General features: G+C 36.5%; 1 protein-coding gene across 15 annotated transcripts in view; it reads left to right on the top strand.

The window, feature by feature from the left end:
• Positions 1-14,594, top strand: part of RAPGEF2 (Rap guanine nucleotide exchange factor 2) — a 299,942-nt gene that overhangs the window by 194,634 nt on the left and 90,714 nt on the right. The gene's annotated exons all lie outside the window — the stretch shown is intronic.

Below are 14,594 nucleotides of genomic sequence, written 5' to 3' on the forward strand. Positions count from 1 at the left end.
ACACACATATAAGTGTTTTAAATATGCAACATGAAAGTACATCAATTAAGGCAGCTTACGTAGTAGTAGACAGAGTGTTTTTGAAATGTCTGCTTCTATATGCTAGCATCTAGCAGGTTATTATAGTATAGGATTTGTCTTTTATGTATTCTAAAAGGATGAAATGTTATACTTTAAAAATAAGTCGCTCAGGCTTTGTAAATTTATAAATAGCAGGCCATGAATTTAGCATATTTAGATGCTTAGGTGCATGAACATAATTTAGTTTTGTTCTTCCTTATGAACAAAATTATTAACTGATCTGAGGTTTTCTTAGATGAAACGACTGTTAAGGTATCATGTCACTTATGACTGAAATGAGGTGTTTTAAGGCAATAGCTGTATGGGAAGCATGTTGTGATTCTGTGCTCAGAGCCCAGCCCCTCATAATGAGGTCCTTGTGGTACCTCACTAATTAAATCTCTTCGGATCAGATCCGAAAGAAGACCAATCTCATACTTAACCTCACTAACAGGAGAGGTTGTTATAGAGAAGTTCCTCTGTAGTTTGATTTTATTACCAGAGCCCTTGAAATTATGTTCTTCTGTAGTCATGATTTTTCTAAGCAGAAGTTAAGAATATAAGTTAAACTGTACTTGAGGAACCTTAGAAACAAAATTTAAAACATAGGCCCTTTATTTATGTTCTTCATATGTCCTTCTCTTATAATAGAGGGAAGAGGTTTAAATTATTAATAATAATAAATTATTATTAGTAAGTTATTAATAATAATAATGAAAAAGAAAACTGTTAAAACTACTTACTGGTAGGGAGAGGAAAATGTGTTATTAAAATTGTTAAACCAGACCACCGGTTGGGTCAGATAATACCAAATGGTACTATTTTTATTTTGTAAGCATATCTGTTTCCCAACAAGTGCTTTATGTTTTACTAACATTTAGTGTAATCCTATGACAGCATTTAACACTAACCACAAAGTAACTTCAGATCAAGAAATTCACAGAAAACATGAGCAGTATTTCTCATGATACTTTTGTGAGAAATTAAAATAGCAGAATTTGTCGTCTCAGAATATCATATGCAGCGGAGTTCGAAGCTTATGATCTATGTATCACGGTCTTGCTATATCCTTGTTGACTAATCCTTTGTTTATCTAGACTTTGCCATTTAATAATAACCTTTAGAATATTAATTAAATGCAAGGAGTTTATTCACACAATAGGTGGCTCAGTAAAATAGTTGTTGGGCAAAAATAAATGAGAACTTATTTCAAAATATGATGCATAAAGAGAATAGTGTCAGTGCTAATTTCAAATGAATAAAATTTACTAAATTCACAAATACTTTTATTTTTATCTTTCTAAACTTTTTGGCTTTTTAAGTAGCTTTGCTTTATTGACTACAGAAAAATCAAAAACAACATTAGGGAAGCCATTTTTTTAAAAGCTACAGTTGGGAACAAGTCATAAACTTAGTTATCTCACTTTGTCAGACTCTTTCAGGTCTTTTATGGGTCTTTATTCTTTTTTTTTTTTTTGAGTACAGAGTCTCACTGTACTGCCCTTGGGTAGAGTGCCATGACGTCACACGGCTCACAGCAACCTTTAACTCTTGGGCTTACGCGATTCTCTCACCTCAGCCTCCCGAGCAGCTTTTATTTGTCCATCCTCTTTGTCAATTTGCATATAGGTTTTTATCTTTTATTCATTTTCTATGTCTGTGCATATCTCAGTTGCTTGCACAAAATAGATACACAACCAATATGGCTGAATTTCTCATGTAATTGAATTATTGGATTAATGAAGTGTCATTTAACCTCTTAAAAACCCCTTAAATTTTACTTCTCATACCTCCTTCCCATCCCTATTCTATATGGTTAGTTGATAACATAACAATAAAATGGATATCTGTGTATTATCAGAAACGCACCCAACCCTGGGTTGTATTTTCGTAGTCATGTAGGCTATTTATTTAATCTTCAAAGGAATCTTATATTTTTTATGAATATAAAAATCTAAGAATCCTGTGGGTTTTTTTGAAAATAAGAGGAGCTTATCAACATTTCAACAATGTAATTATGAAACTGCATTTTTCAAGACTTCTGAACCATTAGTTGTACAGACTGTTAATGAGTGTTAGATGAAAAAGTTTTGTAGGCTAAATAAGTTGGGGAAAATGTTGAGATAACATTAAAAGTCTCATTACTCAATTTATCAACTATTTTATTCTTTAACTATGGAATCCCTCTCTCCCTATTTTGCCTAGCTCAGATGCCTTTGGTAGGTCTATTATGTAGGGTAGCTTTCAAACTTTGTAATTTATTTATTTATTTATTTATTTATTTATTTATTTATTTATTTATTTATTTTTTTGAGACAGAGGTCATTCTGTTGCCCAGGCTGAAGTGCTGTAGAATCCGCCCAGCTCACAGCAACCTCAAACTCCTGGGCTCAAGCAATCCTCCTGCCCCAGCCTCCTAAGCAACTGGGATTACTGGGACTATAGGCACCCACTACAACGCCCAGCTAATATTTCTGTTTTTAGTAGAGATGGAGTTTCTTGATCAGGCTGTTCTCAAACTCCTGAGCTCAAGGGATCCCCCTGCTTTGGCCTTCTAGAGTGCTAGGATTATAGGCATGAGCCACTGCATCCAGTTGAAACCTTGTAAATTTTTAAAGTACATGAATTTTAAATAGATAAAACCAGTTTTCTAGTTTTACATTTTTATAGAAATGGATTCATACTGTGAATCACACCTTGTCATAATTAAATAATAATAAAAATAGTGATATACATAAGAAAGTCCGTCACTTAAGTGTAGGAAATAAATTGTAATAGCTATACTTTCCTGAGCACTTAATGTATGTCAGACACTATGTTATGTATCATCTGACTTAATTCTTACAACTACCCTCTGAAGAAAATATATTATCACCTTTTAAGGTATAAGAAATTGAAATTAAAAGAAATTCTTTCTGGGTACATATACTAGTAAATCGTAGAGCCATCATTGGAAGCTACATTTGTCTGATTTCATAACCATTGCTTTAACCGCAAACTTGTGCTATCTCCCCTTATGTGGTTGACCAACTTGTGATAGCACAAGTTTGCGGTTAAAGCAATAGTTTGTAGACTGTGTAATTATGAGAGCTGGTCTTAGCTAGTGGAACTCACAACTTGAGAAAAAGTGGTTGTTTCTGCCCCGTTCACTCTTTCTTCCCTGGCATGGATGGCATTCCAAGCACTGTTAATATGAAAAAGCAACAATACCATGATCAGATTATTTTTATACAACTTTCCACTGCTTGGCTTGATCAATAACACATCTACCCATTTTAAATTATCTCGAGACTTGAGTTGAAATGATCAGGACAAATGCCATGTAGCCCAGTCCCTTCCTTCTACTTTGGCCCTACCATCATAGACACTTTTCTTTTTGCCGCTCAACTCTTTAAATGTTGGTCAGGTGTGGTGTTCACACCTGTAATCCCAGCACTTGGAGAGGCCAAGGCAGGAGGATCTTTTGAGCCCAGGAGTTTGAGGTTGCAGTGAGCTGTGATGATGCCCCTGGACTCTAGCCTGGGCAACAGAGCAAGCAAGACCTTGTCTCAAAATAATGAAAACAAAAAAGCATAAACTTCATGTCTCAGCTTCCTTTGCTTTGTAACCTCTGAGTCTCAAACCACGACTGCCGTGTTGGACCAGAAGCGCTTAGCTTTGCTGTTGCATCTGCCCCATGTCTGCCCTAGTGAACTCTGACTGTGTTGTGGAGCACAGCTTCGATTCATGATCACTTCTCTTAAGTCTATACCGCCTGTGACTCATTTGTAGCCATAAATTATCAATTTCATCATTTCATAAGCCTTTTAACCAAGAAAGATGTAATATAACTTAACGATATTGTCTAAATCCCTGTTGATCACTAAGTTCCTCTGTAGTCCACATTCTCTCTCTTACAACTATGTGAGGCTATGGGGGGCAGGGGGAGGGTTGTTTTATTCTGTTTTGTTTTTAAGGACAAGCTGGTCTGGTTATAAACATGTCAGGCTCATTTTCTTTTCCTATTTCTCAGCTAATGGTGCTCTTGGCTTGCCTTTGACTTGGTCCTTACCTGATCAGATGTATCTCTGCCCTCTCTGAATAGTGATCCAGGAACACTTAATATGTATGCTTAATTTTATTAATTCTTCTAATTGGTGCTTAGATACTCGTTTGGTTTTTACCATTAGATGAGAGAACATATCTTGGGTTAATTCTCCCCTTCCTGCATACCATGTGTGAAGGATGTGGTCAGAATTTAAAACTGTTTATCAGCTATTAAGAGCACAGTATAGAGAATGCATTTCTAGGCTGGAAGAATAACCAGCATGTGAAGGACCAAGGCAGGAAGATGTAGAAGGATATGAGGATCCAGAAGGTCATGAAGAAAAACAATGAAATCATCACTGTTGGAGTGGATTGTGATGGAGAGAAGTAGGCCGATATAGGTGATAGAGGAGAGGATATTAGGATACTTGACAAATTAATGACTATCATTTGAAGATCCAGCAAAGAAGTGTGGCCTCCTTCTTCTCCCCTTCCTATTTCTTTTATCTTACCTTGATGGTTTGACCTTCTGTAAACATTGGGGAGAGTGACTCTAGTATAATTTGATTGATGCATTTTCCTTCGCATTTAAAAAAAATCTAGGACTAATTATAGCTGCTAGGTTACGCCTCTTTGGGTTAAGACTCCACCTCTTCATTTTCTGATGCTTATTTTGTCCATTATGACAGATGTATTTCCTGAGATGAAATAAGCATATCTCTTGGGGAGGTTTTCCACTGTGCTTGCTGTAGGAAGCAATATTCTATTGTTTTATTCAAGGACAAGGTCATCTTGCCTTGGACTTGGGCCAGGACACCCTGGCAACAAATAATAGATCTTTTTACCCCTGTTAGAAGTGGAGAAATGTATTAAGAAACTTGCTAAGGCATAGCATACACTGCTTATATGTGAAGGGAGGAGTTTTCTTCAGTCTCATCATAGGTCATGTTAACGTAAGACCTTTGCTTTTAGCCAAAGAGGTACACTTCATATCCTTGCTTTTATATATATTTTAGTCATGATCCATTTTTAAAAAATACCTGAAAATAAAAATAATTTAGATTAGTGAAAAAGAGAATGAAGGACTTATAAAGAGAATCCTTAAATTGTTGTGTCATTAGAAACTCAATTATTTCTTCTCCTTATTTAACTGTAGGAAGGTTACTACTCATAGTTTGTCCTTTCTCATTTTATTTTATTTTATATTTTTTAACCTTTTTTCTGTCTCATTTTAGATATCATTTTATATGTGTGAAAACTAGTGTTTAATTTGTGCCAAAATAAATGCTCTAGAAATTTGATCGTACAGGTATAATACCTGAAACATAACCTTAATGTTTCCTTTAAGCCTGTCCACATTCTTAAATATTTTACTCAGGGGATCTGTTAAGAATTCCTTCAGACTGATGTTTCAGTTCTCTTCCTTTCCCTGTGCTTACCAATGATCACATAAAAATTATTTTTATGGTTAATTTAAATGCTTAATGAAATACTTTTTAATGCTTTATTATATGCCTGGTTTAAAAAAAAAAAAACCGACTAACTTGTTAACCGTCATATCTGTAGCAATGTTTATAAACTTTTGGAAGCCTTTCTATTTAAGTCAAATTGCTTTGAAGATTATCTATTTTGGATTATACTTTGGTTATTTGCCTTTTTTTTTTAGAGATTTTAAAAATAAAAATGAGATAGAGATATATGAATAATATATGTTTAAAGGTATACACATACACGTGTGTGCATGCGTGATTTAAATGCAAGGTTGTAAATGTTTTCTCAAAGTCTGTATTAATTTCCTTGTTCTAAGATCTTTACTCTCTGTGACCTACCTCCCTTTTTTTCATTATTAAGAAATGGTCTTTATTTTTGGAGCCACAACACATGCTTGTGATTATTTCCACTTACAGTATTAAAGTGCCAGTGCTATTAGTATTTTCTTACGTGTTATACAGTATGGGCTAAATAGAATAGTGGCTAATTTTTGGAAGATAGTTTAAGAAGCATGCAAGGACATGGATGCCAGGCACACTCAGAAAAGCAACACATTGCACCACACGGGCAGCTCTTAGTCCTTGTTTCTGTTGGCACAGAAACACCCTTGCCGTGAAAACTAGTCAGTTGTTGCTCTTTGCCATTTCTTGTTACTTGAACCTCTAACATGAGCCTTGTGTGTAGTTAGGTTGTATCCTCTCTTCTACATATATAGGTCTCGTATGTGATATGTAGTCATTCATGTTGTTTAATTGCACATCTATAATGTGTGTCATATTCACATAATATCAGTCTTCCCAGATCTGTTTCTTTTGTACTCTCAAATCATTTTATAAATATTTCTCTCCTGTTTCATATCTTCATTCTATATCAATATACAAGATCCTCTTCATCCTAAATGCTATTTTCAGAGACTTCTCAGGCTTGGATCAGCCTTAACATTTACTGATAATGTGATGACCTGAAAAATTTCTTTCTGATATATATATATATATTTTTTTTTTTTTGAAGACAGACTCTTACTCTGTCACCCTGCATAGAATGCTGTCTTATCATCATAATTCACAGCAACCTCAGTCTTATGGGCTCAGGAGATCCTCTTGCTTCTGCCTCCCAAGTAGCTGGTACTACAGACTCCCACCATGATGCCTCACTAGTTTTTCTGTTTTTTCTATTTTTAATAGAGACGGGATCTCCCTCTTACTTAGGCTGGTTTCTAGCTCCTGAGCGCAAGTGATTTGCCCGCCTGGCCTCTCAGAGTGCCGGGATTACAGGTGTGAGCCACTGTGCCTGGCCCCTTTATAATTGTTATAGTCATATATTTTTTTTTTAACAAAATCTAGAGAAGTACTTTATTTATAATATTGACTTGGTTTGATTATTAAATAAAATATACCCACATTCCCTCTCTCCGTACGAGGTTAGACCAGTTAAGTTTGTGAACTCATCCTAAACAAAGTGCTAGGCCATCTGGTGACCATATGATACTCAGCAGTGAGGTATGGAGCACTTTTCCTAGCATGAATTTGTGAACTTAATTGTCTGACCTAGTATGACAGCAGCTCTGATGACCATTCCAGAAAAAGAATTCCAAAAAATTGCTTTGAAGATTACATTAGGTGCTGGCATGGTGCGTCGCTTCCCAAGGGGAGTACGTTAAAGGTGACTAGAGTGATAGTCAGTAATGAGGTGTGTAGCGCTTTTTCTAGGGTAAGTCCCCAAACCTAATCACCCAACCTTTGTATATTAATATGTCTATATACTTGTGCTTATTTCCTATAACAGTGTGTCTAGGTATGATTAATCTGTAATCTCATTTCTAATTCAGGTATGTAGTAAAAGCTAGAATTTCAAGTTCTGCTTAGTTTAATAGTAAAAGTTGATTTTTTAAAGAAATGTATGCCTTAACTCTTATGACATTTTATTTTATGTTCTATATTGGAGATCTTAGAAATACAGATGACAGTGGGGGCACCTTATTCTGGAGCATTTTCAGCACCCAAACATTTAATTTTTTTACTAAAAATACTGGAACAGAATGTCACACTTTTCTTGATAAAGGAACACATTGAAACGTGATGTAAGAAAACCATGGAGTTGTAATCTTTCGATGCCCATTTTTTTCCCTGGTGGGTAAACCAGACATTTTTACTCTTTGAAGTATTTTAATAAGTGGAACCACTCTTTGATTTTTCTCTGTAATGAAATATTTGGAGTTAAGTAGAAGTACTGTGGTATATAGTCTTTATGGGTGTTGAAATAGTACCTTTCTCTTCTTTTTCTTTTTTTTTTCTTCTTTTCTTGGTCTTGGTAGGGGAACAGGGTCTTACTCTTTTGCCTGAGCTAGAGTGCATTGATACCATCATAGCTCACTCAGCCTCCTGGGCTCAAGTGATCCTCATGCCTCAGCCTCCTGAGCAGCTGGGACTAAAGGTGCCTGCCAGCACATGTTGGCTAATTTTTTGTAGGGATAGGGTCTTGTTATCTTGCCCAGACTGATCTCAAAGTGCTAGGGTATGATCCACTGCACACAGCCTTTAGTGCCTTTATTAACAGTGAAAAAGAACATTGCTTTGAGTTCCTTGTCAATAAAGATTTGGGAAGGTTCTGCAGTCACTGGGCCTAGAGCGGCTGGGGTGGCGGCAGGTGGGGGAGGTCAGCAGTTCACTCCAGGTCTCCAGTGATTAACAATGTGGAGGACTGAATTAGCTTGTTCTTTATGACAATTAACTTTATACTTACTTGTTTTCTTTAAAGTATACTTTTGTTTATTTTATATGGCAATTTTAAAATATGAGTATATAAAGCTTCCCATTTTTAATCATTTGTGGAAACAATGTCACAATCATTCTACCTGAGGGATAATATTTGCCTAAATCTAAAAATTATTTAAAACTATTTTATTTATCCTTTAAGTAGCTAAATTAATTTTCATTGCGTATTTATTATTTTTTTTTTGAGACAGAGTCTCACTTTGTCGCCCTCAGTAAAGTGCTGTCACATCACAGCTCACAGCAACCTCAAACTCTTGGGCTTAAGCAATTCTTTTGCCTCAGCCTCCCATTCCATCGCTTAGTTTTATTTGTTACATTTGTTGTGGTTATTTGGGCAACAGTTTGATCTGTGACATGTCCATTATTAGTGTTATGCATGATTTTTAATTAAAAAAATACATAGCTATGTGTTTATTGAAGAAAAGGCAGAAAAGATAGAAAACTGATGAAGACAAGGACAGAGAAAGAATCAGTTTCACTACCCAGATCAAACCACTGTTAATGGTTTGGTACAAATCCTTTTATTATTTAAATATTTTTAGATAATACTTTTGTATATAATCTGGTAATCTAGATTCCACCCCCCCCCAAATATCTGTAGAAGATGTATTTAAAGACAACTAATTGAAGAGATACAATATAACCATTATGAAGCTTCTATCCTAAGCTGCTTTGTCTATTTTGTAGTTTTAAAGTTTGCCATATATTATGTATTAGTATATAACATGCAGTTTGTATATCATAGAAGGAAGGTTATTTTCTCAAGAACTTCATTTGGTGTTAGAATTCTACTCTGAACATGGTAAAGAATGGAGCATGATTTTAATAAAGCTTACTATATTCATACCATTGTGCTTTTTCTTTCGCGTGTGTGTGTGTGTGTGTGTGTGTGTGTGTCTGTCTGTCTGTCTGTCTGTCTGTCTGTTTTTGTTTTTTGGAGACAGAGTCTCACTCTGCTGCCTAGGTTAGAGTGTCGTGGAGTCAGCCCAGCTCACAGCAACCTCAAACTCCTGGGCTCAGGCAATCCTCCTGCCTCAGCTTCCCCAGTAGCTGGGACCACAGGCTCCTTTAGTAGAGACAGGGCCTGTCTCTTGCTCTAGGCTGTTCTCAAATTCCTGAGCTCAAGGGATCCTCCCACCTTGACCTCCCAGAGTGCCAGGATTACAAGCATGAGCTACTGCCCCAGACCCCATTGTACTTTGTCTAGAAATTTGTATGAAATTTTAAGATAGGAAGTCAATATTAAAGTGTCAAAAAAAAAAAGGAGAAGCGAAATTTCAAATAGCTTAGCTATAGAAAATTTAAACACGTGATAACATTCCTTTCCTTTTCCCTTTCCAGTATACACTATGAACCATTTTATCACTCAAATCTTCTAATGTACTCAGTTTAGTTGGGCGTATTACCAGATTTCTTTACCCTTCATTATCCTTTTTCTTGTTTCCCCACTAGAAAAATAAAAACAAAAACAAAAAAACACCTAGTTAAATAAGAAAGCATGTCTGTTTAGCAACAAACTTCGCACAAGTTGTCAGTACTGAGAGGAAATGAAAAGTTCATTTTGCTCTAGAAAAAGAAACATGGATAACTTTTAGTTTTTTTCTCAGAGCAAGGCTGCTTAGCTGTATCTTTCAAAAGAAGAGGGTGTACGTAGCTTATACTTAATAAAAATGTCTTCATGTTAGCTGAATAAAATGTCACATTAACATCATTGGGTACTTATTTAATGTGTGACTAATCAGAAAAGAAATAAACTATATCGATATTCAAAATGGATGGGTGAAAAGAATACATTTTTACCTAAGCACACCCGTTGAGTAATGTAGCAGCATTCTGATATCATCGTAAAAAATGAGCCATATGCGGGGATAAGAATTATAAAGCACTATTTACATTTACATTATCATTCTTGTCTCATCTGAGAAGTATCATTTTGTCTTAAAATTATGTTTTTCTTTGTTTTGCTAGAATAATAATGGAACAATATATTTTGAATGTTTTCTTTATAGTTCTAAAAAAGAGGCATAAAAATATGGTTTGATAATTTTTCATGTGGTTGGAATGGCACGTGTTTAAATGCTGGGAGAACATTACAGACAAAAAGTACATAAGAATGCACAGGCAGGGATGTCACGTGCTTTCTGAGTAAGCCACAAAGAAGGAAATACAACTCAGACTGTACCACAAATAAGGGCAGTACATAAGCAAGATGTGAAGGAAAAAGGAAATGGGAGGAATTTTTGCAAGACAGAAGGAACAGAAAGGAACAAGCATTGAATCAAAGATGTTCATGTGCAGTCAAGGAGCAAATGAGTGGATCCCTTTGGCTGAGATGGGAGGGCAACCGAAGACAAGTAGGGTTGATGAGAGGGGTTTGAATGTTACGTCAAGGAGATTTGATCTCATCTTATGGAAACATATAATAATTAGAAAACCATTAACAGTCAAACACATGTATAATGAAATAAAATGGTGTGGTCTGGCCAGAGGACCTTGTGGTATTATGCTCATGAGTATGGTCTTTGGGGACCATTAGTAGAGTCAGATCCTCTCTTGATCTAGGCATAATTGCCCCCCTTCCAGCTATATTATGTGAGCAAATGGAAGAGGTTAAATATTACTTGGTGTTATTTTCCTTAAAAATGTGATTTTATGTATTTAAATGAAAATGCCATTTCCCATGAAATCCAAGGCACTATTGATAAATTGACCTTACTTTAAATGACCTAGTATTTTCTTTTCATTGCTTATAAGATGGATCCTGATTTCAAAGATATCAAAATGAAATAAAATCTTAGAATCAATGAAACATGGTATTAGCCATTAATAATTGTGTATTTAATGTAATGGCATTTGTATATTATAGACATAGTAGAGTACAGGTAGCTGTGGAACTGGGTAGATGATAGCCTTGCCAGTTTCCCTATCACAGATTCACTTGTCAAGGAAAATTTAATGTCAGGATTGACTTGTCTTGGTTATTTGTGAATAAGACTTGGCCCCTGTCTTCTCACAGAATAGTAGTAGTGAGAGACCTGCTGATGCGTGTGCTCTAGGTGTTATGTATGGGGGCTAATTGAGAATGTGCAGAGGCAACAGGGCCCACCGGGTAGATAAAGATGAGCCTGGACAGTCAGGGCCCTGCAGGCCGTCGATTCTGGAGACTTTGACCACCAGATCAGAGTCATTCAGAAGAGCTAGAGTACAGGGTTCAAAGATACCCAGGATGAAATGAGGTTGAAGATGACTTGTTCCCACGTTGATCTGAATACTCTACTCTTATAATTTATACAATGCTGTCATTCCTACCTCTAAGGAACATGAACACTGAAATATGTTGAGTAACTAGGGAGCTCCATAGATCCTCTCAGAACTTACCAATGAATGGGAAGGGTGAATCTTACTTACAAAGTGAAACTTCTCCTTGTAATCCAATTTAGGAAATGGTTTGTACATGTGATCATGAAAACTGTAATCTGACCAGTTGTAACCTTGGTGAAGAAAGTTATGCAAGGAGGAAGGATTAGTAAGAGCTTTTGTGTCTGGTCAGAAGGGAGGGCTCCACACCAGAAACTTGGATTTATCATCTGGGTTCAGGTGCGCTTGTGGTGTGACCCTGGCGGTGTGACCCTTCTACATAGAAGCTTCATTTGTAAGTGGAAATAGCAGGGTTATGTAAAGATTAAATGGGATAAAACCTACAAAGTGCTTAGAGCAATGTACAGCCCGTAATAAGTACAGTTCTTCTGTTTTTGTAGGAATTGCTTATTTCCATTAACCAGGAGGCAAAGAAAAATAAATATGTCATACAAGCAGTCCAGAGAAAGTACATAGATGTTTTGCTTTGCTTAGAGGATAGGTCCTTAGGTTGATTTGCCTTTTTCTCCCTACAGTTTCGTGCTCAGCAAGCAACCTTCTTTTACAAATTTACTTTGAGAGTAAAAAAAGCAACAGTAGTAATACCATTAGCTAAAATGGAAGGTTCCTAATGTTCTAGGCAACACTAAACTCTTCACTTACCATTTCATTGAATGAGCCCAGCAACGTAAGTGTGCTGCCCCCTTACAAATAAAGAAACAAAAGCGTACAGAGGTGAAGAAACTTTCTCCACAGAGCTCATACATGATGGAGCCAGGGGGAGTCTTTTTTGTACCTGCAAATACATACAGATATGTCCACACAATCTATTTTGAGAGGCTGCACGAAAGAGCTGTGAACTTTGCTGTTAGTACATAGTTGCAAAGATGGACAATTTCTTTTGTTTTCTGTGTGTCCTTTGGATTATAACTCTCAGCAGAAGTTTGAGAACAGATTCTCCTCCCTCTACATTTTAGAGTTGATTTTCTTTGGTACAAGTTTCAAAGGAATGTCAATGTGTGCTATGTGCCGCCCCTGTCATGAAATGTAACATCACCTTGATCTCGATGGAAATAAAAGCAGTGCATTTATTTTCTCCCTGGCCAGACTGCAAAGTGCAATTTTGTTTTAACGAACTACTTTTTAACTCTTCACGCACAAGCTTTCTTGTGTTAACATTTTAGGAGACGATCACTGTGTGTATCTGAGATTTCCCATCTACATGGCTCTCCAGAGGTTCTTCACATTATCCTTTCTTAGACTCGAATGTAGGAAAGAATCTTGCTTTGACTTACTGTTTGGGTGATATGACTGCTTTCCTAATTTGCATTCAGTTAGATAAGTAACTTATAGGGAGCTAAGTTTAGCATACAGCCAGATGCAGTTTTCTTAACCAAACAGACTTAGCAATATTTTCTTTGTCATTTTGAAATACAAGTAAATAATAACTTAAGTCCATCTCTATCACAGTTTGGATGGCGAATATATGTTTTGAAGCTGTGTTACAATATATTTTAACCCAGCCACCAGAAAGTGACCTGAAATCCAGTGATTATGGTCCTTCCTGTGTTAAGAAACACCTTTCCTGGCAGTGCTCATGGCCCTGTGTTCATTCTCAGTTCTCTGAAGAGAGTGTAGGTAAGATGTGATGGATGGGGCAGTGGAGCCTTCAGGATGAGAGCACCTTCTTCAGACGGCAGCTGGTGCTGGTTTTCTTAGCTGCAGCTGTGTATGTTACTTCTTTCCCCCATATTGCTCCCTCCTTTAAGTGTCATCGAAGGCTGCTAAAGAAAAAGATACTGCCTTTAATTGGTTTATAATAAAATTAATGAGTGCCTTTGAAATGTTACCCTGACTGAGCCTGAGAGCAAACTGGATGCATAATGAAACCTCATAGCACAGCAGAACTGTTTAACAGTGCCCATTGCGTTCCGTTTTCAAGCAAGTTAATAGTCATACTTACAGCAAACTCTTCTGAAGCTTTTCAACTGTGGACCTTTCCACGTAGTAACAGGAAGGAACTTTTCCAGCTAGATTTGTGTGTGTGTGTGTTGTTGTGAAACAATAACAAGCTTTGAGTCCTTGTTCTGATGTTGACTAACTGTGTAATGGCCAAGTCACTTAACTTTTTGGAGTTTCTGATTTCTCACTTCAAAATGGAGATGGTGATTATATCACTCGTTTACCTTACAACATTGTTTTAAAGATTATTAATAATCCCAATAATAGTTAAAATTATTTTACTAAGTGGTGTGTATTTATTTCTATATGTAATTTTCTTTAAAATCATATTAGGAGCAAAATGGGATTCTCCACGTTTTGGAAATGAAAACTTGAGGTTTAAATAAGGAAAATATAAAAAAAAGTTCATGTTTTCAGATTTTTTTGGGGGGGGGGCAGAGTTCACTATGTTGCCCTCAGTACAGTGCTGTGGCATCACAGCTCAACAGCAACCTGAAACTCTTGGGCTCAAGTGATTCTCTTGCCTTAGCCTCCCAAGTTGGGACTGCAAGCACCTGCCACAATGCCCGGCTATTTTTTGTTGCATTTGTCATTGTTGTTTAGCAGGCCCGGGCCGGGCTCAAACCCGCCAGCCTAGTGTATGTGGCCCGTGTCCTACTCACTGAGCTATGGACGCCGAGCCTCAGAATCTTTTTGCAAACCGTAAACCCTATCTGAATGCCTGTGATCAGTGTTATAATGTCCTAGACGCATTCACTTGTGGGTTGGAATCTCAGCTCTTCTTTGCAGATTGCTTTAATGTTTGGAACCATTTTTCGTAGACTGTCAATTCATGTTAATAATGCATACTTTGTAGATTTTGTAGGGATTACATATGTGAAATGTGGTCAGGCACACTGTGGCATGCATGAATTCAACCCCTTC

The sequence above is a fragment of the Nycticebus coucang genome, chromosome 1 (genome assembly GCF_027406575.1).
Source record: "Nycticebus coucang isolate mNycCou1 chromosome 1, mNycCou1.pri, whole genome shotgun sequence".
Lineage (NCBI taxonomy): Eukaryota > Metazoa > Chordata > Mammalia > Primates > Lorisidae > Nycticebus > Nycticebus coucang.